Below are 19,875 nucleotides of genomic sequence, written 5' to 3'. Positions count from 1 at the left end.
GTTCTAACCCGGCGGCTATGATAACGACGCAGATCTTGCTGATAAATCGCTGAACGGGCTGCCGCCATGTCACGTTCCTCATCTAACAGGTCAAGAGCTTCCCGCCGTGCCTTCTCATTGTCAGCTTCAACATAGCCGCTACACGAGGCGAGTCATGACGGATGTCACTAGGAAGAACTGCTTCCGCTCCATAAACCATGAAAAATGGTGTGTATCCTGTCGATCTGTTGGGTGTGGTATTGATGCTCCACAACACAGAAGGTAACTCCTCAACCCAACAACCCGGCGTCCGTTGCAAAGGAACCATAAGCCGGGGTTTGATGCCTCTCAAGATCTCTTGATTGGCCCTCTCCGCTTGACCATTAGACTATGGGTGAGCCACTGATGACACGTCAAGCCGGATGTGCTCACGTTGACAGAACTCCTTCATGGCACCTTTTGACAGATTGGTACCCTTGTCTGTTATAATGCTGTGTGGAGCCGAACCGGAAGATCACCTTTTTGATGAATTGAACCGCCGTGGCTGCGTCACACTTATTAACTGGCTCTGCCTCCACCCACTTCGTGAACTTATCAACCGCCACCAAAAGGTGGGTCTTCTTGTCCTTGGACCTCTTGAAAGGCCCAACCATATCCAGCCCCCAAGTTGTAAACGGCCAGGTGATTGGAATCATCCTCAATTCTTGAGCCGGTACATGAGCGCGCCTTGAGAATTTCTGACAGCCATCACATCTTTTGACCAAGTCCTCGGCATCAGCATGAGCTGTCAACCAATAGAAACCGCGATGAAACGCCTTGCCCACCAAAGATTTTGAACCGGCGTGGTGACCACAATCTCCTTCGTGGATCTCACGCAAAATTTCACGGCCTTCCTCAGGAGACACACATCATTGAAACGCCCGTGTCACACTGCAATGATGTAACTCTCCATTGATAATAGTCATGGACTTGGACCGCCGGATTATCTGCCTGGCCAAAGTTTCATCCTCTGGTAACTCGCCCCAGTTCATATACGCCAGATATGGAACCGTCCAATCCGGGATAACATGAAGAGCCGCCACCAACTGAGCCTCCGGATCAGGAACAGCCAAATCCTCTTCACTAGGGAGCTTGACGGACGGATTATGCAAAACATCCAGGAAGACATTAGGTGGGACCGGTTTACGTTGGGAACCCAGGCGGCTTAAAGCGTCCGTCGCTTCATTCTTTCGCCGGTCCACATGATCCACCTGATAACCTTTAAAGTGACCTGCAACAATATCCACCTCACGACGATATGCTGCCATTAGTGGGTCCTTGGAATCCCAAGTGCCGGACACTTGTTGAGCCACCAGATCCGAGTCACTGAAGCACTTAACTCGGCTTAGGTTCATCTCCTTAGCCATCCAAAGACCATGGAGTAAAGCCTCATATTCAGCTGCATTGTTAGTGCAAGGGAACATTAAACGGAGAACATAACAAAACTTATCACCTCGTGGGGAAGTTAATACGACTCCAGCCCCCGAGCCCTCCAATTGCCTGGACCCATCAAAATGAATAGTCCAATAAGTATGATCCGACTTCTCCTCTGGCGCTTGTAATTCTGTCCAATCATTGATGAAATCCACAAGTGCCTGAGATTTGATCACCGTTCGGGGTATGTATTTCAACCCGTGAGGCCCGAGCTCTATAGCCCACTTAGCAATCCGGCCAGTTGCTTCCCTGTTCTAGATTATATCTCCCAACGGAGCAGAGCTGACCACCATGATGGGATGACCTTGGAAATACTGCTTAAGCTTCCGGCTTGCCATAAAAACCCCATACACCAATTTTTGCCAATGCGGAAACCTCTGCTTGGACTCAATAAGTACTTCACTGATATAGTAGACCGGTCGTTGAACCAAATATTCCTTTCCTACCTCCTTGCGCTCCACCACAATAGCCACACTAACAGCCCGAGCATTAGCTGCCACATATAACAACAATGGTTCTTTGTCCACTTGAGCAGCGAGAATCGGCGGATTAGCCAGCTGCCGCTTTAAGTCCTCAAATGCTTCATTAGCGGCGTCACTCCAGACGAAGTTATCCGTTTTCTTCAGCATCTGATATAAAGGGATGGCCTTCTCGCCAAGGCGACTGACAAACCGGCTCAACGCGGCAATCCGGCCTGCCAGGCGTTGAACATCATTGATACACTTCGGTTTAGCCAAGGAGGTGATGGCTTTGATCTTTTCCGGATTAGCTTCAATGCCCCTGTTAGACACCAAAAAGCCCAAGAGCTTGCCTGCAGGTACACCAAAGACACACTTGGCCGGATTAAGCATCATTTTGTAAACCCGCAGGTTATCGAAGGTTTCCTTCAAGTCATCAATCAATGTCTCCTTCTTCCTTGATTTTACCACAATATCATCCACATAGGCGTGAACATTGCGGTCGATCTGTTTATGAAGACAATTCTGCACACACCGTTGATAAGTCGCCTGGGCACTCTTGAGCCCAAAGGGCATGGATACATCGCAGAAGGCTCCAAAGGGAGTTATGAAGGCTGTCTTCTCCTGGTCCTTAACTGCCATTTTGATCTGATGATAACCAGAATATGCATCCAAAAAGCTTAAACGCTCGCAACCCGCCGTAGCATCAATAATTTGATCAATACGGGGAAGGGCAAAAGGATCTGCTGGACAAGCTTTGTTGAGATCTGTGTAGTCCACACACATACGCCAAGTGCCATTCTTCTTGAGGACCAGCACCGGATTAGCCAACTACTCAGGATGGAATAGTTCAACGATAAATCCAGCCGCCAAGAGTCTGGCTACTTCTTCTCCAATAGCCTTGCGTCTTTCTTCATTGAACCGGCGGAGAAACTGCTTAACCGGTTTATACTTTGGATGAATATTGAGAGTGTGCTCAGCGAGTTCTCTCGGTACACCTGGCATGTCAGAAGGCTTCCATGCAAAGATGTCCTGATTCTCACGGATGAACTCGATGAGCGCGCTTTCCTATTTCGGATCCAAGTTAGCGTTGTTGCTAAATTGCTTGGACGAATCGCCGGGCACGAAGTCAACAAGCTTAGTCTCATCAGCCGATTTGAATTTTAGGGCCGGATCATGCTCTGTAGTTGGTTTCTTTAATGAAGTCATATCTGTCAGATCAACATTGTCTTTGTAAAACTTCAACTCTTCTGTTGCACAAACCGACTCTGCATAAGGCGCATCACCTTCTTCACACTTCAGAGCGATCTTGCGGCTTCCATGCACGGTTATAGTTCCCTTGTGACCCGGCATCTTGAGCTGCAGATAGACATAACAAGGCCATGCCATAAACTTAGCATAAGTTGGCCGTCCAAACAGGGCATGATATGGGCTTTTGATTTTCACCACTTCAAAGGTCAAAGTTTCTGATCTTGAGTCATGCTCATCTCCAAAAGCCACCTCCAGGGCTATCTTACCAATAGGATATGCCGATTTACCAGGCACCACACCATGGAACACCGTATTGGACGGTTTAAGATTTTTATCTGTTAACCCCATGCGACGGAAAGTTTCATAATAAAGGATATTGATACTACTCCCTCCATCCATGAGTACCTTAGTGAACTTATAACCTCCCACCTGAGGTGCCACCACCAGAGCCAGATATGACCCGGATTGTCAACCCGGGGTGGATGTTCTTCTCTACTCCACACAATCGGCTGCTCGGACCAGCGCAAAGAACGGGGCACCGCCGGTTCAACGGCATTCACCGCCCTTTTGGGAAGCTTCTGATCATGCTTGTCCAAGCTAGTGGTGAAGACATGATACTGTCCACTATTCAACTGCTTCGGGTTGCTCTGGTAACCCGACTGCTGCTGCTGCTGCTGCTGATTGCCCTGATGATTATAGCCACCTTGGTTACCCTGATTACTTTGATTGTTATGTCCACCCTGATTATCGTGGAAGCCTAAACCGGAATTTCCTCCACCATAACCCGGCCCATGAGACCCGGGGCCCGAACGGCCTCCTGGTCCATGATCATACCGGAAAGAATCAGAATTTTTGAACTCTTGCATGATGTAACAATCTTTCCAGAGGTGCGTGGACGGGATCTCCTTCGTCCCATGCTTTGGACAGGGCTGGTTCAACAGATAAGACAAACGGTCTGGATTAGGACTTGGCCCTCCACCGCGCTGGGGCGGTTTACCCTTATGCCTCTGGCCCTTGTCATGTGTATTAGTATTAGCCACAAAGTCTAAACCGTGGTCCGCCTTACGCTTGCCGCCGTTTCCATGACCCGCCGGGTTGTGGTGCTGCCCCTTGGCGTTGCCGCTCTTTTTTCCCTTCCCTGTCTTATCATCGTCAGACTCGGGATCCTTGGTACTATCAGAGTCGGCATACTTCACCAGTGCAGCCATGAGGGTTCCCATGTCATTACAATGACGTTTGAGCCGTCCCAACTTCAACTTCAGGGGTTCAAACCGGCAATTGCCTTCCAATGTTAAAACTGCGGTGTCAGCGTTGATGCGGTCCGATGAATGCAAAATCTCCAAAACCCGGCGCACCCAATGGGTTGTTGACTCTCCTTCCTCCTGGACACAGGCAGCTAAGTCCACAATTGACATGGGCTGCTTGCATGTATCCTTGAAATTCTGAATAAACCGGGCTCTCAACTCGGCCCATGACCTGATAGAATTAGCCGGTAAGCTCTTTAGCCAAGTGCGGGCCGTCCCTTCTAGCATCATGGTGAAGTATTTCGCACATGCCGCATCATCCACATCCAGCATCTCCATGGCCATCTCATAGCTTTCGACCCATGTTTCAGGGGATAAATCGGCGGTGTAATTCGGCACCTTGCGCGGGCCCTTGAAATCCTTGGGCAGGCGCACATTGCGCAATGCCGGGACGAGACACGGCACTCCCAAAGAACTAGAGGTAACTCCTGGTTCAACCGATGTGGTTGGATGAACCGGAGTAAGCTGACGGGCTTCATGCTGCGCCGCTAACTCGGTCTCTCTGCGTGCCCGAGCCCGGTCCACCACCTCCTGAGCATCACCAGCACCACCCGCCGGGTTATTGCCACGGGGCGGATCACGGTTCCGCGCATTGCTTGACACTACCGGTTCATCCATACGCCTGTTGTAACTCTGGCTTGGACGGGGAGTGGAATGAATCCGATCGCGACTATATGAATAAGCCTCCTATTGAACCAAGGCTGTCTGAAGAAGCTCCTTAACCTGACGCGTCTCGACCGCCGCCGGAGAATCGCCTTCGATCGGGATGGCCGCCAGCCGTGAAGCGGCAGTGACAATGTTGTCCATCGGGTTAGAGTAATGACCCGGCGGCGTGGGGACATGCGGTGTTACAATATTGTTCTGACGAGGCAGATCCACCAAACGTGGCTGAACCGGCGCCCCTGCTCCAGGTGCCTCCGCCCGGTTTACCACCGGCGGATTACTGGTCCCTGCTCCTGGGGTGTTAAAGAGATTTCTAGCGTCATAAACCGGCGGCAGGCGAGATCTGTACCTCCTCTTTAGGACTTCGTTCGACGCACTCTGATCCAGCATAATCCGGTAAGCTTGTGCATCCAAAGCGGCCCGCTCCACGGCCATCCTGGTATCCTCAGCTGCTAAGTCGGCTTTGGCCTGGGTGATCTGATCTTTCACTTACGCGATTTCCGCATTGTGTGCATCCTGATCCGCCAGGTTAACCTCCGCCATCAGCGTTGCCAACGCGTCAAACAAATCTGATAGAACCTGAGCTGGCGGTTGCACAGGGCCTCCTGCCCCGGCCACTGTTGCCGCTGTCGATCCGGAAATCATCGCCGCTGCGGTCGAAGAGTGGAGCGCCGGTTGCGTACCGGCCATAAAGATCGCAACCCGGTTTGGCAGATCAAAGGGGTACGGAATACTGTCGCCATTGGAACAGCCCCCAATCCGGCCATCTTGTAACTGATATAACGCCTCGGTCTCTCCGGTCGATGACTCGTCGCCGGAATAAACGACGGTCTCACCACCAGATTCCGATCTATCCTCAGACTCCCCTCCATGGATAACTCCCACGAAGGCACGCTTCATGACAGGCTTGACCCGGGCAGATCTCGCACGCTGAGCCGTTTCGACGAGGTTGGCGTAGATGTCCGGCTCAGGGCCCGGTTCGCCAATCTTGCCAATGAAAACGTGTATGCCACCAAAGGGGACCCGGTACCCGTACTCGATTGAGCCGGCCTCGGGGCCCCAGCCTGCATCGTCGATGTAGAGCTTGCCGCGACGACTCTTGGTCATCCGGCCCACAGCGTAACCCTTGAGTCCTTCGAAGTTGCCCTCCAAGAACTTGAAACCATCATGCGATAGCCCCACGGTGGGCGCCAACTGTCGTGGTTTTGTCACGGCAGATGTCCTAGAGAAAGGACTTAGTCGTGGAGCCATCGCTACGGGTTAACTTAAAGGGGTTAAAGCGGACAAGGGACGCAAGAGAGTTTTATACTAGTTCGGCCCCTTACGATGAAGGTAAAAGCCTACGTCTAGTTGTGATGGAATTGCTGGGGTTTCGATGACCAGGGAGCGAATACGCTTTCCTTAGTCTTGAGTTGTTGTGTGTTGTCCTTGAACCGCCGCCGGGTCGTCCCCTTATATACATGGGTTGACGCCCGTCGGTTTACAAAATCCCGAGGCCGGCTCATAATCGTGTCCGGCTCGGTCTCTGCTACTTCTATCTTACAACACAAGTTTACATATCAATGCCGGTTTATGTCTACAGGCCTTAAACCGGCTTTGGGCCCTGGGCCTTCATAAAGTGTCACCGTCTGTCTTCATGGACTTCAGATACGGATGAACTACTTATGGGGTTAACCCGGCCTCTCCTGGCCGGTTTACGCCCAGTGGTAATATCCCCAACAGAGGGCGAATAAAACGGCAAGGGTGAAGTGGGGGAGAGGAAAACGAGAGGCAAATGGCAAATAATGTAATGCGGGAGATAAGGGTTTGTGATGGGTACTTGGTATGTTGAATTTTGAGTAGACTCCCCGGCAACGGCGCCAGAAATCCTTCTTGCTACCTCTTGAGCACTGCGTTGGTTTTCCCTTGAAGAGGAAAGGGTGATGCAGCAAAGTAGCGTAAGTATTTCCCTCAGTTTTTGAGAACCAAGGTATCAATCCAGTAGGAGACCACGCACGAGTCCCTCACACCTACACAAACAAATAAATCTCGCAACCAACGCGATAAGGGGTTGTCAATCCCTACACGGTCACTTACGAGAGTGAGATCTGATAGATATGATAAGATAATATTTTTGGTATTTTTATGATAAAGATGCAAAGTAAAATAGAAAGCAATAAAAATAACTAAGTGTTGGAAGATTAATATGATGGAAAATAGACCCGGGAGCCATAGGTTTCACTAGTGGCTTCTCTCAAGAGCATAAGTATTTACGGTGGGTGAACAAATTACTGTTGAGCAATTGACATAATTGAGCATAGTTATGAGAATATCTAGGTATGATCATGTATATAGGCATCACGTCCGAGACAAGTAGACCGACTCCTGCCTGCATCTACTACTATTACTCCACACATCGACCGCTATCCAGCATGCATCTAGAGTATTAAGTTCATAAGAACAGAGTAACGCTTTAAGCAAGATGACATGATGTAGAGGGATAAACTCATGCAACATGATATAAACCCCATCTTGTTATCCTCGATGGCAACAATACAATACGTGCCTTGCTGCCCCTACTGTCACTGGGAAAGGACACCGCAAGATTGAACCCAAAGCTAAGCACTTCTCCCATTGCAAGAAAGATCAATCTAGTAGGCCAAACCAAACTGATAATTCGAAGAGACTTGCAAAGATAACCAATCATACATAAAAGAATTTAGAGAAGATTCAAATATTGTTCATAGATAATCTTGATCATAAACCCACAATTCATCGGTCTCAACAAACACACCGCAAAAGAAGATTACATCAAATAGATCTCCACGAGAGAGGGGGAACATTGTATTGAGATCCAAAAAGAGAGAAGAAGCCATCTAGCTAATAACTATGGACCCGAAGGTCTGAGGTAAACTACTCACACTTCATCGGAGAGGCTATGGTGTTGATGTAGAAGCCCTCCGTGATCGATGCCCCCTCCGGCGGAGCTTCGGAACAGGTCCCAAGATGGCATCTCACAAGTACAGAAGGTTGCAGCGGTGGAATTAGGTTTTTGGCTCCGTATCTGGTAGTTTGTGGGTACGTAGGTATATATAGGAGGAAGGAGTACGTCGGTGGAGCAACAGGGGGCCCACGAGGGTGGAGGGCGCGCCTGGGGGGGGTAGGCGCGCCCCCCCTACCTCGTGGCCTCCTGTTTGATGTCTTGACGTAGGGTCCAAGTCCTCTGGATCACGTTCGTTCCGAAAATCACGTTCCCGAAGGTTTCATTCCGTTTGGACTCCGTTTGATATTCTTTTTCTGCAAGACTCTGAAATAGGCAAAAAAACAGCAATTCTGGGCTGGGCCTCCGGTTAATAGGTTAGTCCCAAAAATAATATAAAAGTGTATAATAAAGCCCAATAATGTCCAAAACAGAATATAATAGGGATATTTAAATTAGTGCCCCTGGTTCCTTAGTTGTGCTCACTTTTCCCCACGCTCCAAACGTTTGCTCACTTTTCCCCTCTTCCTTAGCTGAAACTCTCACAAATGCTCATAGCGGGCGTTTGCCGTCTTGACCGTCCATTGACCGTTAATTGCTGACGAGTGGGGCCGAGTCTTCGTCTAACTGTTGCTTGCTGACGGGTGGGACCGTAAGGAGACACGTATTGGGTAGCTTGTCTGAATCTGAAACATATCTAGACAGGCCGCATTGCACCGCGCCGCCCCGCCCCCTCCGCCGGCGTCGTGCCGCGTCCACCGCAGTTGTTTCCTCCACCCTATGCCCCTATTCAGTTCGTCGGCGACGCCGCGTCTCCGCCAGATATAGCCCACCTCCCCATCTGGGATTACATAGCGATGTTGAGTGAGGACGGCCGGAATGCAGTCGAGCGTGGAGAGGATTGGGTCGAATCCGCGGCAGATAATTCATGGATTAAACTTGGGTAAGCATTGTTTCCTCTCGAATTGATGTTCTAAGTCGTATTGTAGGCCGTATTGGACTTCTGTTTGCTTGAATCGTTTGAATTTGTGCTCGATTTTACCCGGTTATCTGAAGCCTTTGTTTCCTTCAACAAAATAGGATTGATCCCGCGCTGGCTTTCCGGCTGGCGATTAGAATGGAAACTAGTGTGCTGCGTGGTACTAAACCGCATTTGATTTCATCATTTTTCTATCCCAAAGTGGTAGAAACCAGCATATCTTTCAAAGATTTGCGAGCTGAGCTCCGAAACACCTATCCCTGGAGTGATGCCGATGTTGTTGAACTGAATTACTTCAGCAGTTTCGAGCAAAGATTTCTCCCACTAACTTGCGACGATCATATGCCGTTGCTTTTTGCTGGGATTGCTGGCTGCCGATTCGGTAAACTCCAAATCGATGTGCTTCAGCCACGCGCAGAACGGGCGAAGGGGAAGGGAGTTCAGACATCATCTGTCTGTGTTAATAGCCAGCACCCCGGCACTCCTTGTAGGTCGACACCAAGTAAAGCAAGTGGTTCATGGAGCCACAACATGCCTGCTGCCAATTCTGGTTCCGATTCAGCTGCTGCTTCTCGTGTACCTTCTGCAGTTGGTGTAGAAGAAGATGCAGAACCTGACGAGGCAGTGCCTACAAATGATGATGAAGACGAGATGATGTTTCCTGAACTGGTCGATGTAGCCAGTCAGCAAGCAGTGGATGACGAATATATGGAGGAGCCCATCAGCCAAGCTAGGTTTGATGACACTGACGATGAAGAGAAGGTGGAGAACATGGACAGCTTAATCGAGGATGAATACGATGGTGATGAGATGCCAACAATTGAGTGGAACAGGGAAAAACCTGAGCTTAGTGTAGGTACCATTTTCCAATCAATGGTGGACTGTCGGAATGCAGTGACAACATGGCGCATTATATCTGAAAACACCTATAAGATTAAAAGGAGTGAGCCAGCAAGGTTCACAGTATTTTGTCCATATCCTAGGTGTAGGTGGAAGTTGCATGCATCTCGTATGAGAAAGAGCAAATATATTCAGGTAATCCAAGTTCAGTTAGTAATTTAGTTTTAGATCGTTGAGTAAGGTTTCTTAACTGTTTTTTACCCTTTTATTTTGTTTCAGATAAAGAAAAACCCACACAAGCACACATGTCCACCTGGAGGGGGAGGGGGGAGGCCAAAACCAAGCTAGCAAAAACTAGGTGGGTGGCAGATGCTATATTGGATTGGCTGAGAGAAGAACCTGGACTTGGTCCAACAGCACTCCATGGGAAGCTTTTTGAGAAGTACAAGATAGAAATTCCTTACATGAGAATTTTCAATGCTAGGGAAAAGGCTCTTGACAGAATTAATGGTCAATGGAATGACAGTTTTCAGCTGCTTTACACTTTCAAAGCTGAAGTGGAGATGGCAAGTCCAAGGAGTGTTGTAGAGATTGACAAGCATACAGTTCCATTCAAAATAAAAGGGAAGTCATTTCAGAAGGAGTGCTTCAGAAGGGCTTTTGTTTGTTTGAAGGCTTGCTGGCAGGGGTTTCTAGATGGTTGCAGGCCCTATTTGGCTGTAGATGCTACACATTTGACTGGAAGATGGAGAGGACAGCTAGTAGCAGCTTCTGCAGTTGATGGACACAGCTGGATATTCCCAGTTGCATTTGGTGTGGTGGAGGCAGAGTCTGAGGAAAGTTGGGTCTGGTTTCTGCAGCAGTTGCACAACATTATAGGCACACCCCCAGGTTTAGCAATACACACAGATGCTTGCAAGGGTTTAGAGAGTGCAGTGGAAATTGTATTCCCTGGAGTGGAGCATAGGGAATGTATGCGACACCTAGCGCATAATTTCAAAAAGAAGTTCAAAGGTAAAGTTTATGATGAGAACTTATGGCCAGCATCATACACATGCAGCAAAAGGAAGCATGAACACCATTTGAGAGTGTTGTATGCTCAAAATCCTCTTGTGAAGGAGTACATGGATGCACATCATGGTAAGGTGTGGTCAAGAAGCAAATTCAATGAAATCTGCAAAGTAGATTATGTGACCAGTAACCTTGCAGAATGCTTCAATTCAAAGTTCAAGTCAGTGAAAGGGCTCTTGTTGTGGCAAGCATTTGACAAGATGAGGCAAATGATCATGATAAAGATGGCTCTTCGCAAAAGAATTGCAGAAACACAATATGTTGGTCATCAAATGCTCCCATCACTGATTAAGGCATTGCACTTGAAGGCAAGAGGACTGAAGATGAAATGTATTCGATCTGGTACATATGAGGGAGAGGTTACCTATACTGACACTAAAAATAGGGTATGGAGGTATCCTGTGAACCTAAGTACTAGAGAATGTACTTGTAGGCAATGGCAGATCCGTGGGAAGCCATGCATACATGCCCTACATCTGATGACCGTTATCGGGGGTGCAGATGGTGAAGTTGATCAATATTGCTCTAAGTATTTCTCTGTTGCCAAATTTATGGCTGCTTATGCTGACAATATGCCTGCACTATTGGGGAAAGATCAATGGAACATAGTAGATCCAGGGTTCAAACTCCACGCTCCTGTCATTACTAGACCACCAGGAAGACCAAGGAACCAGAGGATTAGAGCAGGTGAGGAGGGTCGTCTACCAAAGAAGCGTGCTTGCAAAAAATGTGGAGTTTTGGGGCATATTGCTAGGCTTTGTACCAATGCAGTGGATGCATCATTTGGAGAGGAGGAAAGATGGACAGCAGCCAATGCTGAGGAGAATGCAGCAGCAATGGAGACTGAAGATGCAGTGGAGAATGCAGCAGCAAATGAAGCAGTGGATAATGCAGCAGCAAATGAAGCATCTTGGTATGTGTTTGCACCCTTTGTAGAATGCAGCTACCCTTTTGTTTGCATTTATTGTCTTTTTTGCCTATGGCTTATAATTTTATTTACCAGCTCTAGGGAGAAAAGGACAAGAGATGAAGAAGCAGAAGATTTTGAAACCATGGCCTTTGATGGTTTTGAAGCTATAAGAGAGGAAGAGGAGGGGGTAATTTTTCCAACTGTGCCTTTAAAGATTATTGAACCCATAGATGACCGTCAATGGTCGTCAAGTGCTCGGCGAGTGGAACTACTCCATCAACACCTCCACGGGGAAAACCCCAAGTAAAGCCCAAGATCAAAAGGAACAAGAGTCTGAAAGAAACGAGCATCTCAACTAGGGAAACCAGGAGCAAGACGGTGAAGCCAACTGCAAACACAAGGAGCAAGTCGAAAATTTGAATTAAGTTGTTGGGAAATGTTTGTGTTGTCAATTTGAGGGCGAGTCGATCGCTTAAAACTTGGTAGATTTGTATTAAGATGTTGGCATCTTAAAACTTGGTATATTTGAGCTACTTTGAAAACTTATCAGTTGTAATAATGTTGCTTCTACTTTGGTTTCTTATTTGTGTCAGAATTCAAATTTCCATCAAAATTTGAATTTAAATCAATATTTTAATTTGGGCCAAAATTTGGATTCGAGCCAAAGTTGAAGTTGAACATTGGAGGTTCATTACTCTGTGCGGTGTATTTGATCGAGCATTTGAAGTCCAATATTCGTAGGTGAACAGTCCGAATGAGAAATGTGCTAGAAACAAGCTCGAAAGCTAGGGTAAACAACCCTATTTGAAATCAAGTTTTTTTTGACCTTGCCTAAATGAGGCATATATATTTTTATTAACACTTGTTCCATATATATGGGGTAAAAACGAAGTCTCACTATTTATTGATTAATATTCATATTACTACATTTTTTTTTGAAAAAATGTGCTTTTAATTCAAAACCGTCAAATAACACGTATTAGATATGAAAATGAAAAAGTAAGTTCAGATCCTTCTTATTCACTCGAAAATGAAGCTATGGAGATTTTTCTGATTTTTTTGAATTATTTTGATTTTTTTTCAAACCGTAAACCCTCTCTCCCTATTCTACGAACTCTGAACATGTTCATAGGTGATAGCTCATTTGTGTGAAGCCTTTTTTCATGAAAATGACCTACACCAAGTTTATATTTTTTTTTCTAATAACCTTGTCATATATGACGGCTATGTGCACAAGAATTACAACATTTTGATTTTTTTTTGAATTTTTTAAAAACATTTCAACTTGATTTCGACAGATCACTTCAAAAAAATGATTTTTCAAGAAAACGCCTTTTACCGAGTTTATATTTTTTTATGGTAACTAGGTCTCATAAACGGACGAACTACGTTTGTTTTATATTTTTGCGATTTTTTCTAATTTAGTTATGGCCATTTGAAATCTGGTCAAACCCTAATAACCCCGTTGACTCGCTCATAACCCCGCAGAAATGCTCCAAACCCTAGCGTCGAACGTCTGCCGTCGGATCCTACCAAGCGCCAAACATCACCTGTCAGATGTGGGGCAGGCATGCGCGATCCGCGTGATGCATCCTGATTGGCTACTGCACTGTCCTTCTCGGGTTTTTACGATCTGCCCCACTTTACATATGAAATTGTATTTTTCGCACATGACCACCACATGTCAGTGTTAAGAGTTGGTTCAAATATTCAAACTGCAAAATACAATGTGGCAAATCGTCAATGTAGCTTCCCCTTCTCCTCTTCTCCATCTGACAGACAAAGGCATCGAGCAGATCGGGCAATTCCTCTGTTTCTTTCCCCATCTTCTCGTTCTTCTTCCTCTCGAGCAATTCCTCTGTTTCTTTCCCCATCTGCTCGTTCTTCTTCCTCTCGAGCAATTCCTCTGTTTCTTCCTCTCGGGCGATATGTCGACCTCCTCGTCAGCCCCCCGTTCCACGTGGCCGGTGTATGGTCCAGTGCCGATGACTCGATGCACTGACTGCCCACGGACAGCGCCACTGAAGCAGTTGAATTCGAAGGAGGAGAAGAATGGGAACTTTGGGCACGAGTTCGTCAAATGCGAGAGCAAGCCGGAGGGGCAGGTTAGATCTGAGTTTTCCTCGCATCCTTTATCTCTAATTTCTCAAAAAATCTATCAGATTTGGATTTAGGTTACATGATTTCGTTTTCAGATCGTGAAGAAATGCCACCATTTCGGGTGGATGGATGATTACATCCAGAGGCTTCAAGGGTTGGGCTTGCTGGATTCAAGGGGGAATGCAATCCGCGAGTTCAATCTGCCCCATGACAGTGCCGCTCCGGCAGCAGCAGCGCGTCCGGAATACCTGACGGTGGTAGATGTCGAACTGAAGACGGAATTGAAGAAGATGAACAAGAACTTCAAGCAGCTGATTGAGTTGAAGAAGCAATCCAATCTGATAGCTTTAGGAATACTTGCTAAGAATTTTTTACTTGATGGCCATCTCTCGTTAGAGATGTTTGTCTACTGTTGTTGCCACTGTTTAGCAATCCAAGTTTGTTTATCTCAAATGCAACTCTGTTTAGTGCAACTGTCGATCTCTGAATGTATGCAGTTTACTGTTAAGTTTCGACACTTTCAGTTTCGGCAGAAGACAACTACCAGTTCAGTGATAGGATTATTTTGTTAGCTAATAACCTCGAGTGTTGGATCATACCCTAGCTCGTCAGATGACAGTAAGCAGTACTTGAGCAGCACAAGGGATATGCATCAAGTTCATCTCTTCTCTCTCGCACTTGCCAAACTTTTGTCCTCGAGTTCGTCAGTTCTGCTAGAAACCTAGTTCGCCGGCCCAAAGAGAATCAAGCTGCAATAGGCCCACAAAGGATAAATGAGGCCCAGAAACAAGCGATGTTTCTTTTTTTTGTTTAGGAACGATTGCTTTGTTCTTTTTTGTTTCTGATTGCTTTTTTCATTAATTTGATTGCCCAATCTCTTCTATCTCATTGAGGATTCTTTTTCCTTTCCTTTATGGGTCCCTTCATTTTTTAGAATCAAAGTATTTGCAAACCACAGTATTATTATGCCTAGCGAACCAATACTTCATGATTGGAAAAAGAGGTCCAACCCTCTTTTTTATATACTTCAAACATAGTGTAGTTTTCTACATATTAAAGTATATAAAACTACACTTTTGACTAAAGCCAAACATCTCATAGTATTTGATACTTCAATATTTCTGAAAACCAAAGTATTCTTGGAATACCTAAAAAATACAGAGCTCTCAAACCAAAGCCGTGTACAAATGTACAATATGTTCTTATTTTTAGAAGGCATCTATAAACACATCACTTTTAGTTAGTTTGGTTAATTTTCCCCACGCCAATTAGCCGTGTCTAAACTTGGGACAAACAAAATACAAACATAACAAAGCATTAATATAACACACATAACTTAACTTAGATAGGGTTGCTAGGGCAACATAAGTTCTTACATATAACACGACACCGATAGATAATAATAATTAACCTTACATAGATAGGATAGCTAGGTCGGGCAACACACACACCAAACTCACACTACATAGTAGATAGGGTAGCTAGGGCAACACCGCCATGTCTTCACCGTCGTCTTCACCTTAACCACCGGCTTCACCGTCTTCTTCGCCGTCGGCTTCAGTACTGCTCCTCCTCAAGGCCGTTGTCGCCGAGGTAGTACGGGAGGCTGTGCATGCGGTTGCGAGCGGGGAAGACGCTCTCGAAGTCGGTGAAAATGTTATAGGTGGTGAATGCGATGAACTCGCACCCACACCAATACACCTTGCCGAGCAGGTAGTAGGCATCGAACCTATTGGTGAAGTGGACGACGAGCCCTACCACTGGAGCGTTGGCGTGGGGACGCTGCTCCACGAGGTTGAACATGGGCGGCGAGCCTGCCGGGAGGTGGTGGAAGCCCGCACGGAGGAACCCCTGTGCAAGCTCAGTGCTACCCCTCCAGCGTGAGAACGCCCACACGCGGAGCGATGCCTCGACGACGACGTTGGCGGGGTACCGCCGTTCCGGCACGGTGGGCGGCTCTTGGAACGTCGGCCCGTTGTACTGCATCTTTAACGCTTCGCTGAGTGGAACGGCTTTGGCTTTTGGGGCAAGAAGAGAAGTGGGAGGCGCAGATGGATCTGTAGAAGAAGAGGCAATGAAGGGCAGTTTAAATAGCCAAGGGAGATGAAGTGGGTACACACGCAAACGGTGTAGATCGTGACTCAGTGCGTGCGTGAACCGATGCGATCATCAATGTGTGAACGTGAATCGATGCGAACGTGCTTTGCGTGCTCTGCGTTGGCGGCTGCCTGCCTCCCCCTTCTGCGTGCTCTGTGTTGGCGGCTGCCTGCCTCCCCCTTCTGCGTGCTCTGCATTGGCGGCTGCCTGCCTCCCACAACTGAATCGAGCGGCAGTCGTGCGGCGTGAACCAATGCCTCGACATAGACGCGAGCGTGCGTGCAGCCTGCCCCTTCTGCCACCGGCACGTATGCCTGCGACGCGTGAAACGACGCTGCGGAGCGACTGAATCCACCGGCAACCGTGCGACACGGATCGATGCGTGCGTGTCGGCGTGCATGCATGCGTTTAGGTCTAGGTCACTAGATGCGTGCGTGGCGGTGTTCGCATGCATAGCAGGCTACATCGATGCCAAAGCCGGGCATGCATAGCAGGTTGCATCCATCGATAGCGGGCTTTTTTAATTTATTACCAACAAACTAACGGGCCCATCCTATGAACACAAACACGGCCCAACCAGCGAAGCCACAACCACAGTCAACAGAGTCCAACGTGGCCCCACAAGTAAGTTAACGGCCAAGACGGCAAACGTCTGTTATGAACATTTGTGAGAGTTTCAGCTAAGGGAGTGGGGAAAAGTGAGCAAAAGTTTGAAGCGTGGGGAAAACTGAGCACAACTAAGGAATTGGGGGCACAGATGGAATAATCCCAATATAATATAGCATGGAATAATCAAAAAGTATAGATACGTTGGAGACGTATCAGTCAACCTGGTGGAGGACTGGACCCTGCTCTGACCGCGCTCGTCGCACTCGGGGCAGAGCGGGCTCCCCTCCTCCTCTAATGATGACGACCGCCCATTGTCGCGCATCGAACCGGGCACGTGGGTGGCACATGTTGAAGATGGTCAAGGCCCGGGACGCCGCTCTGCTCCGCGCGGCTCGGTTGCAGGATGCGGAGGCCCCATCCTCGGGCACCAAAGGCGTGACCAAGACGACGGCGACAACAATGGCGGCTCGGGCCAGTCCTGGAGGGACCGCCTGCTCGGCCGCGGATGCCACACCAAGGAGAGCGGTGCGGACGTCGTTGCTGTGGCGCACCACCGCTGCAGCCGCACCCCGGTTGGGAGGCGCCACGAGAGCGTGGCCGCCGAGGGAGCCACCGGCGCAGCTGCTCCGGTTCTGCTCCGGGCCACTCCTCCGCTCCCACTCCGTCAAGCTCCACCACCTCCTGCCCCAGCATTAGAAGACCCAGTTGCATGCTTCTTCAGCTTCTCCGACTCTGGCCGTGCGCTCTCCTCCCCCACCGCGTACGGACTGCATGCAGCTGGAGATGGAGAACGCCATGATCGAGGCCCTGCATACCCCGCTGGCGTTCGAAGACGGCGGCCGCTCCCCACCCCTCTCGCTCCCCGCCCCGCAAGAGTTGGACAGCCCTGAGATGATCCCCTGCCTACTGCCCTGCGTCTCCTCCCCAGCAGTGGCCACTACCGGCTTCCAGCTGTCGGCAATCACGGAGCGGGTGGGCACGATCCAGATTGGCGAGGTGGGCAGTGACAGGCACTCTGAGCTGTTCGCACCTGTCCCCCCGCCCATCATCATTGCCCTGCTGGCTCGGCCTCGTCACTCTGCTCCACCAAAGTCCAGGGCCATCTCAGCTCCCTCTCGCCGTAGTGCCCGCCAGGCTGCTGCGGCAAACCCGACGCCGGTGGCTCAACGAGCGGTGCTGCGCCTGGTGTAGGAGCGGGGGCACTCGGGCCAAAGGACAGGATGACCCCGAAGGCGGCAGCCCTGCTCATGAAGCGCTTCAAGGAGCCGCTGTCTGACGGTGACATCGCTGCCATCGCCAAGCTCACCAGGCTGGATCAGGCTGCTCTCAAGATCGTAGTGGGCATGGCCGGAGTCGCCAGTGCCGAAGAGTCACTCCAGGGTTGATCATGTTAGCTAGGTCTTCGTTTAGTCTCCGTCGGCAACTGGTCTTAAACCAGCTTGAGTTAGGACTAGTTTCCATGTGTAGTGATCATGGTATGTGGTGTGATCGTCGATGACGGGGTTTTGGGCCTGTTGGTGGCCGTCGTCGCCCCCTGGCATGTTGTAAGGTGTACTGCATCGTCTTAATTAGTAATCATGATCGACGGAGAACTGCATGGTGTATCGATGAGTGACAACGACCTAATCCTCATGTCGTGGAATGTTCGCGCCTTGAACTGCCTGGCGAAACGCACAGCCATCAGAGAGGTAGTTCAGGATAACCACATTGCACTTCTAGCGTTGCAGGAGACCAAGGTGGAGGTCTGGTCGACTGGTGTAGCAACGGAGGTCGGCGGCGCTAATCTCCAAGGGTGTGTGGTGCTGCCGGCGCACGGGACGAGAGGTGGTGCGTCGATCTTCTGGGACAAGCAAGTAGTAGATGTAGTGTCGCACCATTTAGGTAGCTTCTCCATCACGGCTAGAGTAGTGCCCAGGCTAGCGATCGACCCTTTTTGGCTTACCACGGTCTACGAGCCAACGAACGATGCGCAAAAAGACGGTTTCCTGGCTGAGCTCCCCGCTGTTGCACCGCTGGCGGGTGAGCCCAGGATGATCAACGAAGATTTCAACATGATTTATCAAGCGAGCGACAAGAGTAACAGCAACATCAACAGGAGGATTATGGGCAAGTTCAGAAGAGCGTTGGACTGGGCTGGGCCGAAAGAGATAAAGTGCAGAAACAGGAAATTCACCTGGACCAACGAACGTGAAAGCCCCACCCTCTGCAGTATTGATAAATATTTCTGCAATGACTCGTGGGATGTGTTGTACCAGGATTACATGCTTATGGTAGCTTCAACATCGTTCTTTGATCATTGCCCGCTGATTCTGGCCAAGGTTACCACGCCCTTCAGAAAAGCTAGATTCAGGGTCGAGAACTTCTGGCCAAAATTCCCTCATTTCAATGAAATAGTATTGCAAGCTTGGCAGCGGCCTGTCCCGCACGACTGCCTTTTTGTGAGGATGAAAAGAAGGCTGGCGAGAGTAGCCACTGACCTCAAATCTGGAGCAACACAATGTTTGGTAAGGTCAGGCTGCAGCTGCACGTTGCAAATGAAGTGATCTTGCAGTTCGATCTGGCGCAAGAGCACCGAGCCCTCACGGCTGCCGAGAGAAACCAGAGAAAAACTCTGAAGCAAAAAGTGCTAGGTTTGGCTGCAATTGAGCGGGCAAGAAAGAGGCAGGCATCTAGAGTGAACTGGCTACGTGCAGGAGATGCCAACACGCGTTTTTTCCATGCAAAAATGCAGTCTCGCCGTAGGAAGAACTTCATCCATGCAATCTACAGCAACGACAGAGTTGTGGTGGATCACAACGAGAAAGAAAAGGTCATATTTGATCACTTCACTGAAGCTATGGGCCGTAGCAAGCACCAAAGATGCACCCTGAATTGGGACAGTCTGAATATCCCGGTTGTGGCCTCAACCGATCTGGACGGGCCGTTCACCATGCCCGAGGTCTGGGCGGCGATCCTCGCGTCCCCCACAGAAAAGGCCCCGGGTCCAGATGGCTTCACTGGGCAGTTCTACCGCTCATGTTGGCCGATCATCAAGGAGGAGGTCATGGCTGCTTTCAATAAGTTCTATCAGATGGCAGGGAGTAATTTCACCGAGCTGAATTCTGCGCTCATTGCCCTGCTGCCGAAAAAAACGGCGCGCCAGAGATCAGCCATTACAGATGTTGGGGAACGTAGTATTTCAA

General features: G+C 48.9%; 1 pseudogene; it reads left to right on the top strand.

Moving 5' to 3' along the window:
* Positions 1-17,700, top strand: part of LOC109767218 (uncharacterized) — a 30,615-nt pseudogene extending 12,915 nt beyond the window's left edge.
* Positions 17,701-19,875: the final 2,175 nt, after the last annotated feature.

Source organism: Aegilops tauschii, chromosome 5, assembly GCF_002575655.3.
Source record: "Aegilops tauschii subsp. strangulata cultivar AL8/78 chromosome 5, Aet v6.0, whole genome shotgun sequence".
In the NCBI taxonomy this organism is placed as follows: Eukaryota; Viridiplantae; Streptophyta; class Magnoliopsida; order Poales; family Poaceae; genus Aegilops; species Aegilops tauschii.
This window is presented reverse-complemented; position numbering and strand designations above follow the sequence as displayed.